We start from the raw sequence: 12,086 nt of genomic DNA, 5'->3' as shown, positions 1-12,086 counted from the left end.
AGGCAGAAGAGAAAAGCTTGCTTAAGCTCAAGGTTTGTTTCACCAGAAAGTTGCCTGTTTCCCAGTAAGAAGAGATGCAATGCCACTCAGGAAGTCTTGCAAAGTATTAAGTGGAATGATCTGAGTTTGCAGGTCAAGAAAGGTGCCTTTCTCTGAGGTGTTTGCTGAGATAAGGTGTGAAGATAGAGAGCTGGAAAGGCTTTTCCACATGGCTGAAACTGTAAAGATATTCCTATCCACTATGGTGAAAACACATTTAGAAACAGACACCTTGTTTTTGTTGCTGAAAGAAGAGTATTTTTTGACCCTGGAATTACTAATATGTGTTTGCTACAGGTGATGGCAAACCTAGCCTTTATACATGAGATAAATTAAGCAGGGCATACCCTACAAACCCTGGTGGGACTGACCTTGCCACTTTTACTGTGCAGTAAAAATAAAAGAGCCTTGTCCAGGCCATTTGATCTCTAAGCAAAGACAAAGCTTCAGGCTGATGCTAAATTTGCAGAAACAATTGGAAGGAAAGTAGAAAGATGATATTCTGTCCTCTGCAGGTCGGTCACATTGAGACAGAATGAGAACACGCTGCAAACCTGTAACACTAGCAAAGAAATGTTCCCAAGCAGATCTTCACAAATGTATGCACAAGTACTCGTCAAAATCAAACTACTGGACAGTGCTTCTTGTCAGAAAGGCCCTACAGTGAGGAGAAAGAGGTATCCTTCCCAATTGTGCTATTAGCAGACTTGGACAATTCTGCTGGCCGCCTTCCCCAGAGCCAGGAGCATGTCCTGCTGTGCGCATGGCACCAGGTAGGATGATGAAGCAGCCTCATGTTGGGCCAGTTCAGTTCACCAGTCCAAGTCAAAGCTAACTGATTGAAATAAAATGAAAACTAGGTACTTGGTCACTGGTCAGCAGGCTGAACTCAGCTCAACCTACCACAACGCTGTCATTAGAGCTGGTAAGAACAGGGTGGGAGACGCATCCCACAGTTATACCAAATTCGGTATAACATGAAACCACGTTGTGTAACCCACACAACTGCTGAACCACAGGGCTTGGCTTGTTTGCTCTTCCTTAAGAGAAACAAAACCACCCACAAGCTACATGGGTAATGAGACAGCAACCATTTCTAGACACCTCTTAAATATGACTGCTCTCATTTTACAGGAAGGGAAACTAGATGATTTCAGCGAAGTAGACAGCAGAGCGAACAGTGCTTTCGGCAGTCACACGCCTGCTCGCTCTCCTAGAGGAAATCTGTTTAATGTCTTAGTTTTAAATTTGATTAAAGAGCAACAGTTGCAATTGTCGCAGTATTTGTTAGTCTATTTACCTACTAGTTGCTGGTCATAAAAATCAAACAGACAGCAAACAGCTTTTCTATAAAAAATATGTTCCTCTCTCCTCCAGCATTCTCTGCTTGCCTCCTAGTTACTATAACCAAGGTTTACTAATGTATCTTCTGCCACATCCTAAAGGTCACCAAATTTAGGCCCTGGCAGGCAGCCCAGGGGACTGCATGCCAGAGCTGAGAGCTCTCCCCTCCGAATTCCCTGCAACACACCCAGGAGAGGAGGTCACAGCAGGGAGAGGGTGACGAGCCTTTCCAGCCAGCCACAACTTCCACAACAGGGCATGCAGGGAGAAGCAGCTTCTAAAATAGCCCACATCCCAGCTACCAAGGGCTTGTAAGTAATTACTAGCTATTTAAGCCATGCCCAGAGGCAGATGTAAAGCAGCACAGAGCACAGCCCTTAAGCATCAACCTGTTCCACTTCAAAGGCCTGCATCAACTCTTCCTGACAAGCAGCAAGAGCTACAGCAGTCCTCAGGAGAGGAGCAGTGCCTGTGCAAGAGTGACGACTCCAGGTCAGCAGCGAAGAGACATGCAGCAAAGTGAGGGATCCAATATAACCCCAGGACTGCAAACCTCAGAAAGGTTTTGTGTCCCCATAGCATGGAAAAGGATCTACCCCATGCATAGTCCAGATTATCTCTATCATGGTCTTATCTAAAGCTGTTTTACAGCTACCAAACCTACAGATTCTGCTTCTAAAGACATACACAATTCAGGCTTCTAAAGGGCACGTTAGCAGCTTTGAAAGAAACTGTTGCATGGATGGTCTTATGACTCTTAGACAGCTCTGGGACTAGATCTTCCAGGTGAAATCCAGATCCAAACTTCCTGCCATTTAGAAAGGTTACACTATTCTGCTTACCTTGTCAGAGACAGAGCAAGATTCAAAGATTTACAGCCACAGCCAAAGCCAGAGACTTTCTATTCTATCAGTCTTGTCTCACTTCATCTGCTTCCTGTCACCATTACACCACATCAGAGATGCTGATACAGGTGCTAGGACAGGACTGCTTCAGATGGCCATCCATGCCAGACATCTAATCATTCACTAATAGTATCCTACAAAACATCCTAGAATTCAGTTGGCAGAAGACTTTCAGCAGGCTGCTTTTAATAACATTCTTTCTAAATTTAGAATTGGTGAAACAGTTTGAGCTCCTGTGTGATGAAACCCTCCTCTACAGTAGGAGAAACCAGATAGCATCATTTTGTCTGTGCTAGGATTCAAAAAAACTGAGACTTGAGGAAACCACAAAAAACTGAGTTTCCAAAATTAAGTAAGAAAGGCCTGAATTGTTTTAATTATCCAGCTGTATTTTTCTGCAGCTGTGATGAACAGAGTTCATAGACAGGACAGGGTTTGTAGACAGAGGTAATATCTATTATTAGACCAACAGGTACAGCTAGACAAGTTCTTGGGCACACAAGCCTAAGTTTTCAAACAAAAACTGTCAGTTGCTCTAGTAAAAGATATTACTTCTGCTTTCAGGCTTTGCCCTGATATATTTATTAAAATCTTTCTCTTAATGTTCACAAAGTATAAAACAAAAACATCTCATGCTGAAGTTTTGTAGTACGTGAACTCAAAGGCACTCATGTAGCTTAGCAGGCTCCACTGGCACTGTGGCAACAGCTTACTGCTCTGAAATTAAACAGTAACAACTGACAAAAGATGCTGTGATGGATGTTCCCTGCCCAAAAGTCTTACACAAAAAAAGTAAACCTAACAGCCTTCAATAAAACTGTTCATATGTTTCAAAGGTGTAAAAATCAGCCTACCTGCTTGGGCAAAGGACATGGAACCTGATCCCTGAATACAAATTCCTTCTTCCAAATACAGAGAGACAAGTGAGAAGGACTGAATCACTCCACATAGTTGTAAGCTACTGGAATAAACATCTAAGAGAGCAGGCAGCCAGCCAGGCAAGATTCTCAACCCCGAGCAACTGAAATATGATGCATCTTTCCTTAGTTATGAATCTATTTTGGAAATCAATAATCTGTAAATAGCTTTGCATTAAAATAGAAATCTTTACATAGATAGAACATGTGAGAACACCTCCCCACAATTTACTGCAAACATGCTTCTTGGTAGTGCAGTCTTAATTAAGCATCTGATAGCATATATGATACAGGGTTCATTTTGAAGTAGTATTTAAAATCTCAGCTTCAAAGCTTTGATTCAGAGCTACCATCCAACACATATGCTTTCATCCAAAAGAACACAAGACTTTTAGCACATATTTTGAAATAAGCCCATTTGCTTCTTTTGTCAGATTTTGGCTGCTTTCACTTACTACCCATAGTGTGTTTTTATCAAGTACTCAGCCACACAAAACAACACATCCAGGAACATTCCCCTGCAAGTTTTACTACTATTTTTCTTACCTCTTTTTGGTCAACAAATAGTTACAAATTTCTGCACCTGATGATGTGTTCAGGTTAAGTGCACTGCCTGTGTTTTTTTCCTGAGTTCAACACTTTAACACTTTGATGATGCAATGCCAAATCAGGGGCACAAACACTGAAATGCAGAGATAAACAAAATAGCAGTGACAATTCTTTTCCCAGGATATTCTCTGAAAGCTTATACAGCAGAAAAAAGCATCACTAACCAATCCCAAGACTGTAGCATACTCAGCAGCCATGTACTACCTCAGCCTCTTCAAGAATCATTAAGACCTTGTCAGTACTACCCACAGATGTATGTGCACAGAAGAAAGTGAACAGAGAGAAAAATCATCACATCTAACACTAGCTACTTCAAAGCTTTATATCTACTTGGAGGCTGTGGGTGTACAGACAAGTCTCTTGGTGCCCTTGTCAAGCCTAGAGCAGTTCCTGGCTCCCCACTGCAATGCAAGGGGAGCCTCAAGGGGCTTTTTGTAGGGAAGGAAGGAATGAACCATGTTAAAATCCAGAGAAAGAGAAAAAGCAAAGAAAGCAGGATTTGGGTTGGTTTCTTCAAGACTCATATCAAATTTGTGGTCCAGGTCATGGCATGGCCTCACAAACAGAGCATGGGAAGGGGAAAGCAGTTTTTCTTCAGCTAAGAGCATGGTTTTGAAAAGCTTATCTCCTACCAGCATCCCTCTCCCTCCACTGATGGCAGAAGTAGCTTGCACCTAGATTAGGCTAGACACTTGGGAGAGCTAGCATCAGAGGAAGGTGAAACCCACTCTAGTCAGCATGATATCCTCTGGAGCATCCTGGGCTGAGCTGTGAAAAGTGGCCAGGACTATGTCATCCCCCTCAACAGCATGTCCTACTGCCACTATGTGGTCAGGGGCTAGGCAGGCTTCTGGCCTCACCCAGAAGGGCAGTTCTTACACCTGTGACCCCAAAGTACTTTCAAACCTATCGTACAGACACTGCACTTGGGGGCAGCAAAAGTTGCTGTCCCCATTTTGCTAGGTAGGGATAGCAGGGCACAGAGGAGGTATAACAGAGAGCAAGTGGGAATCAAATGCAGAAGTCCTTATTCTTCAGTCCCTGTGCTAAAAACCAGTCTGAGCTCCTACTGCTGTACTGCTGTCATGACGAATCAGAGACACACTACATCTTCCTTGTACGCTATACTTTAATGCAAATTCAAATTTCAGTACTTGGCATCAACTGGCAGTCACCGAGAGGTCAGCTGTATTTAATACAATTACATGCTTAACGCTGCCAGCTTCATAAACATAAGCAAGCCTTGATATATGTGCCCTGCTTGAAATTGCACAGTAGGAATAATGCTTCAAATCTCTACACATTTCTAAACATGCCTGACTTTTGCTCCCTACTGAGGCTAAACCCTGTGTTGACCTCTGGCTCTCCCATGTTGCAACTGCATTCCCAGCCTATTTACTAGTTTGCCATGCAACTGTTTCAGTCTCCTCTTCAACGCTGCTACTAAGGCACTGTGCTTAATCTCACCTGCCATGTCCACAGTGAAGCCTTCTGTAATGTCAATGATTCTGTTCAGCATATAAACACCAATAGCTACTCCTCTTGCCCTAATGTGCTGGCCCTCTCATGGCTACCTCTGTGGAACAGTCCTTTCTGTGCAGGCTTCCACCTCAGCCAAACAGTGTCTCAACTCAGCTGGGGAGCAGCTGAGCAGCCAGAGGCCCCACTAGCAATGTCCTTAAGGGAAGAGCCCTCAAACACTCCATGAACCCCAATGTTGTGAGTCACAAACTCACCAAAGGGATGTGGCAGATGAATGCTAGAAGGCAAGGTGATGTGAAATTTTGAGAACTATAAATGCCAACCAATGAGGAAAAAAAATCTGTTAAGTGGCATTTCTAAAAGGCAGGGGAAGTACTATTCACATGAACTAAACAGCAAAATCTCTGCTCATGCTCTGCTTGGGAGGAACAATGCAGAGAAAATGAGCGAGGGACTCCTCAGTCCATGTTTTAATGTTCCTGATAATTCAGAAGTACAGGTCCCGGATGTACAGAAGTCACTATGATCCCAGAACCCTGGAGAGCCAGAAAAACATGCTGGAAAACAGGACCAATTTCTACTTGAGATCCTACCAGTACAATGTGAAAAAGGAAGAAAAAACCAAAAGTCTTGTGATAAACCACATTGCAAAATTTGGTGGAGGTCCCAGTTTTGGAGAGCTGAGTACAATAAAAAGGAGACTTTCTAAAAATAAATGCTTGGAAGAGAGCAGGGCTGAACAGAGATGAAGAACAAGGCAGAAGGGGTAGAATTCCTCAGGAAATACCTCTACTTTGCATTTATTTAGCAGAAAGGGCAAAAAAAGCTAGTTAGTTAATCTCTTGGAGATAACAAAGCATATTCCATTGAATTTGCTACCAAGAATGTTAAGCAATACAGAGATGAACACATTTAACCAGCCTGTATGATTAAGTCTCCCCAGGAACCCTAAAATAATTAGCAAGATATATTTTAGGCTACATCAGCTTTACCTGATGGCAACCGTAGGAAATGCACTTCAAATGACAACACTGGATTCAGCTAAAGGAGAATCAGAAGACAAAACCACAATCAGTCTTGGTCAAGGTATCAGTTACACTAGGTATCTAGATGATCTTTAGAATTCTTGAAGACTGAGAGCTACCTGCATGACAAAAAACCACATAACAAACACCCCAAAGCAGTAGGTTTCTGACTTGCTCCAAGCCGCAGGGGATAGTATGGATGCCAAACAACCCTTTGATTTCATTCTGAATTACAGCCTTATACTCTACTTCTATTAGTTCTAACAGTTACTTCCCTCTTCCTCCACAACCCTGGAATGTGAATGCAAACCACTCTGTATTTTACTGCCAACACTTCTGCTTAAAAGCCAATAGCAAATTGCTTCCAGAAGTTGTTTTCAATCAGTGATGCTTTTAGAAAATTAGGATGTCCATGACTTGAGATCTCTGGTAACACTGGAAAGCCCAGAGTTTCCAAATAGAAGCAGCGAGGCTTGCAAATGAAAACTAAACCAAAAAAGTGAGTTGTTTTTTTCCATCCTGTGCCCAAAGCTAAGTTCTTTACAGAAGAACTTCTACTTCTGGGTGGCTGAACCTCTGACAGCAAGGCTTACGATTCCTGATGGCATGAAGGACAAAATACACTTTTCCTATTAGAATATTAGCTACTTCCAAGTGACACTTCAAAGTGTACTCTCAGCTCATGATAATTAATACTTGAAGTTAGCTTTAAGCAGGATAATTCGGTATGCCCATTATAGAGCATTAAAGAGGTAGAGATCTGCTCTTAAGAACCTGATAAGTTTAACCATGTATTGAGCTTACAGAGATCACCTGTATTGAGCTGACAGAGGTCACAAAGACCCATTGGATTACATTAAATTGAAAGCACTCTCCTTGCTCCATGGATTGTACTAGGTGGGAACCTCCAGTCTTGCAACCTGCAATGCTGGTTTTCAGTCCTCCTGCAGAAGAAAGGGTAGCTCTTGGGCACCACCACAGTGCTTGTGTCAATGAAGCTGCTTTCACCAAGAGGGTACCTTCAGTGAAATTGGTCAAACACTCCCAGTCATGCATTTATCTGACTATTTCCTGCAGAATAACCATTTCAGTTGTTTCTAACATAAAGTTTCTTAGTTTGTTAGAGGTAATTCTCCACTGCTAGAAAAAAAAAAAAACACAGTAGGAGGACCATATTTAAGGAATGTGAGACTGGATCCAGGAAAGCAAGACCTATGTCATAGAGAAGAACCAGCAAACACGAGCTCCCAAAGAAATGCTGCAACTGCAGGTCAGCTATGGTTCTTGGATGTACAAGACTCCATGTCCCTATCTGTCACTGCTACAAACACTACTGGAAAACTGTCAATGAGTTGTCCCTATCCAGGAATGATACTGATTATATTGAGAAAGGAATAAAGCTGTGAGAGTAGGGCTGGAGTAGAGGGTTGCCATTTTACCAAGAGCCTCTCTGCAGATGATTTGAAAATAGTCTACAAGCATTTACGCACAGGAAAGCAGCATGACTGTGGAGAGCACTCAGTACAGCACTGACAGAACAAGAGCCTAGAAATTAAATAAATTCACCCAAAAAAATATCACTAGAGAGGACAGTTAACTATGAAACAACTTAAAAAAAATCTGAAGTAGTTGTCCCATTATCAGGAGGCTCTAAATGAAGGGGGGGGCGTTGCTTAAATCGGCCTGTTTTCAGAGTCAAGAATTAATGCAGGAAATTAAAACAGTCTGAGGTACACAGCAGGTCAAACTGAGTATCAGGACTCAGGTGACTCTTCCTCACCTTGTAAATTGATTGATGTTTTCTCACCTTACAAATTAACGTATCAATGAACATGAGGCTGAGGCACAAGCAATATTGGAAAGAAACCTCCAGGGAGAAGTTTCAAATGGAGAGAAGGTGAATGGACAAACAAAGGCTCTTCTGGGCCTACACTAGCATGAACTGTGCACCCTAACAGCCCTGGGAAACTTACTTCCTTGGGAAAAGATCTTCAGTAGCCTGTAGCAACCTCTGCTGCAGAGGTTCCCAAACTGCTGTCCAATTGAATGTCTGCCAACTGCAAGCAAGGACCTGGCTAAAAAGATGTTGTTCTCATTGCTTTTTGTTTCCAGCTGTTAAATTCCAGTAAGAAACATGGAAGGTAATTGAAACATTTTACTCACACTGGTTTTCCCATAACTAATGTGCTGGCTGCACAAGGACTTCAAAGATTAGAGGTGAATTTGATCTGTTTTCTCTGATATATCCACCCTAAAGAAAATCCTTAAGAGTTTCCATGTATTTGCTTTAGCTGAAAACAGAGAGGTAAGCTTTGATGCAAATGCCCACCACAACAGGAATTCACTGTTTGACTGATATCTGCAAATACTAACAGGACTGCTAAAAAGATGAAGCACAACAGCATGCCAGCCGAACTGCAGGGTAGCATAAACAGCATGAAAGACAGAAATGTCATCATGGAAGTGAATACACTGAATTCTGCAAGTCAGCAAGGAAAGTCAAGATTAAATTTTCTATTCCAAATCTGTTGGTTTACATCAGAACAACCTGAAGTATCTTTAACAACAAAAATAAACTTATTGTCAAGAATTGACAAATAGAAACTCTGGCAACTCAGAGGCCAGAGCACTGCTCCAACTTCTCAAAGGAGACTGATGGTTTCTTCCATCCCTTTCAGCTTGTTACCTCTGAGTTACACTCTTGGTGTTCAAACTTCTGCAAGGATCTATTGCCAACTCATGACAGCTGAATGCTTCTGTGTGAGTTAAGAATTCCCAAAGAGAGAGAACAAGACAAGACGTGCCATCCCCAGAGAACTGGAAAGCCATCCTTCCACATGCCGACTTCAAAACAACGAACAACTGCCACTCTAACCTGCTATTAGGGATTATACAACAGTAGTTCTTTTGGCAGCAGATCATGGTGTTCCAAAACAATGACCCTCTTCATTAATTCCACTTTGTTTCAGGAAGCACACACAGACCTAACAGCCTTTCCAGAAGTGCAGCAGCAACCGACAAAGTATTTGAGATGCACAACTCCAATCAGTAGCACAGCCATTCTGAAAGCCTGCAACTGGGTCAGCTTGGATAACACAAAGAGCCAAAAGTCCTCTTTATCTTCTAAACACTGAAGGCAAGGGAGGACACTTTAATTGGCTTTCCTTACTGGTAAAATGTCTTGTCTCTGAAGATCCCTGCTTCATTAATATTTTATGGAAAAAGCTGAGATATTGAAAGCTTATTCTGGCTTTTTTTCTAACCTTTGAAAGTAAAAGGAAGAATAAGGATCTGTTTTTTTAGGGACACTCAAATACTCTTCCATGCAGGATGGACCCTCTCTACATGTTTATGGGCTACATAAGCAGATGTGACAGCAGAATCAGCAGCTAAACCATCTTCACAGGCTGGAAACATGAGTTCACATATGCCTCCAGCCTTGGCTGAAAGCAGTTCCTGCTCAGCCCAGGTGTGGAGAGCCAGCTGGCTAGTCAGCATGAGTCCCAGGGCTCTGGACAGAACACCTGCCATGGGACGTGCTGCTGAGTAAAGAAGTTGGCATACTTGATCTGGGGAACACTGGCTCCTCCTTCATGAAAAAAGTTACTGAAAATAAACACTGAGATCAACAGCTGAGGATGATGTGGTAATTCTGAGAGCTGCTCTGTTCAAACCAGTGAGAATTTTCCCCCGCCCCACCCGCTAAGAGTCTTCCAGCACCATTTCCTTTGCCTCCCACCTTCTTTAAGGAAAAAGCTTACCAAATGCTCCAACAACTTGGTCTCTCTTCCTTTTGAGATCTTACCCATCAACAACAGGCAGATCTTTGACAAATGAACCCATCTCTCCAAAAGAAGAAAGATGAGCTGAGGGCCAGGGAAATAAGCCAGGAAGGAGACAAAACCTTAACATCCAGCAAAGCCACAGATTTCATATGCAAAACTTGTCCATTTCTCAACTTGCTGTTTGCCCACAAAACACAAACAACATAAAATCATGATACTCCTTAGCTATAAAGGGCACTGTGAAGATACAGAAATTATTTAGTGAAGAAGATCTTGATTCTCAACTACCCTAACACATAGGGCTCCAGATGCCTATGCTCCCACTGCAGATTTCACAGGCTTCCTACTTTTGTCCTTAATAACAGTTACCCAGCTTTCTTTCAAGAAGCCTCCCCTGAGGCTGACCTAGCCTCCCCTGAGGCTGACCTAGCCTCTCCAGTGGGAATGGCAAGAGTCTCCTGCATCCAGACTGAGCTCATCAAGCTCCTGGAGCTGGCTCATACACTTTCCTTAAATGCTCACAAATTCCAGAAGTACAATTCCCTGCCTCCTCTATGTTCCTCCTAAATCAGTAACCACAGGTACCTCACATCTTAGCCACACAGAAATCCTCTCTCTGCCCAGATTAGGGATTGGATGTGTACTTATCACCCATCATGGAGATCGGAAAGGTGCATACCCAAACCCTTTCCTGCCCTCTGTTCTCAGCAGGCAGTCCCACACAACAGCTCCATGCCAATGAAAATCAAACTACACAGACCTACCAAGGGAGCAAGGACAAAGATGAAAAAACAGGGCACGTGAAAGCTATAGGTGTACTGAAGTGTTCTTACAGTGTGAAGTTCCCCTCCACATAAAGAGTATAATCCATTCCTTTTCTGACCTGTTTTTTTTAATCAGAGACAAACACAGTAATTATAGTCTGCCTGATTACAAATGAAATTACAGATCTGTCCTTAGGGCACAATCGTGTCCCCACCTAGATGTTATCAGCCCCTGAATCCCATTTAATCTTAACAGATGAGTAGTACTGTAGTGCCAGTGCAGGAAACCCTACAAGTAAATTAATATTACAAATACTATCTCTGCAGCATTCCTGTGCTCTTCCAAAAGACTGTTAATTCATGCAGCATTTCTTAGGCACCTATGTAACTTCATGCATCAGTAAAATAACTGAACGTCTATGATGACTCTGGTTTTTGTTGAGCCTCTGGCTTCTCTTTGATAACCTAACTGCCTCAGCTTTATCAAGTCATACCAAAGGCCTACATTATATCATTTCCCAACAGTACTAACTGCTTTTCACTACCCTCATCCAAGCAAAACACATCCCACGGTCCCTTCAGCTCACTCACTGCTTTTAAATATGTTAAATCAATCCTGCTGACATAGGAGACTGTTCCCCAGCAAGAGATGAAGAGGACACACATAGTGCTCTCTCTCTCTCTCTACATATCTCATCATAGGCAGACAGAATACAGATGAAGTGACAGACCTACTCCATCAGCTGAAACCTGGAAGAAACCTGTCAGCCTGAAGGGTGAGAGAACATTAACAAACAACTAAGAAGGCATCATTAGCAGATCCCTGTTATTCCGTAATCAAAGCCAAGAGTTCCCAATGCTAAACATTCCCTCTGCCCAGGACTTCTCTGGAGTCTCGTTAGTGTAGACCTGAAGATACATTCAACAATGTGATCTTCTGCTGCAGATGAGCGAACAGCTTGAACCCCCTGGGTTCTAAGACACCATCATAAACATTTGTCCCATGCAGAGTAGTACAAAAGCCCTGATTCACTGAGAAGGATTTCTTTTTCAGCATGTTACCTGACCTACTGAGGCCGCTGAAGAAAAAGCTGACCATGCGCCCAGCCAGCACAAAGCCTCCCGTTCAGCCACAGAAATACCTCCTTCTAACTGCTTTCAAAACAGCAACTGAAAAAAATCCTAAGCTGGCTCTAAGCGTCACAACATGGGAAGA

At 42.7% G+C, this 12,086-nt stretch overlaps 1 protein-coding gene across 3 annotated transcripts in view; it reads right to left on the bottom strand.

The window, feature by feature from the left end:
* Positions 1-12,086, bottom strand: part of NT5C2 (5'-nucleotidase, cytosolic II) — a 64,000-nt gene that overhangs the window by 43,987 nt on the left and 7,927 nt on the right. The window contains exons 1-2 of one of the 3 annotated variants that reach the window (XM_068139467.1): positions 6,289-6,337; positions 3,752-3,887 (exon numbers count right to left, since the gene is read on the bottom strand). The exons of 1 other annotated variant lie outside the window; for it this stretch is intronic. The gene's annotated coding sequence lies outside the window, so the exon portion shown is untranslated. Of the gene's footprint in view, positions 1-3,751; positions 3,888-6,288; positions 6,338-12,086 lie in introns of those variants that run through there. One more of the 3 variants, XM_068139468.1, reaches the window with a different exon arrangement.

Source organism: Melanerpes formicivorus, unplaced genomic scaffold (assembly GCF_026170545.1).
Source record: "Melanerpes formicivorus ecotype bairdi unplaced genomic scaffold, bMelFor1.0.p_v2 SCAF_6, whole genome shotgun sequence".
NCBI classification, from domain to species: Eukaryota; Metazoa; Chordata; class Aves; order Piciformes; family Picidae; genus Melanerpes; species Melanerpes formicivorus.
This window is presented reverse-complemented; position numbering and strand designations above follow the sequence as displayed.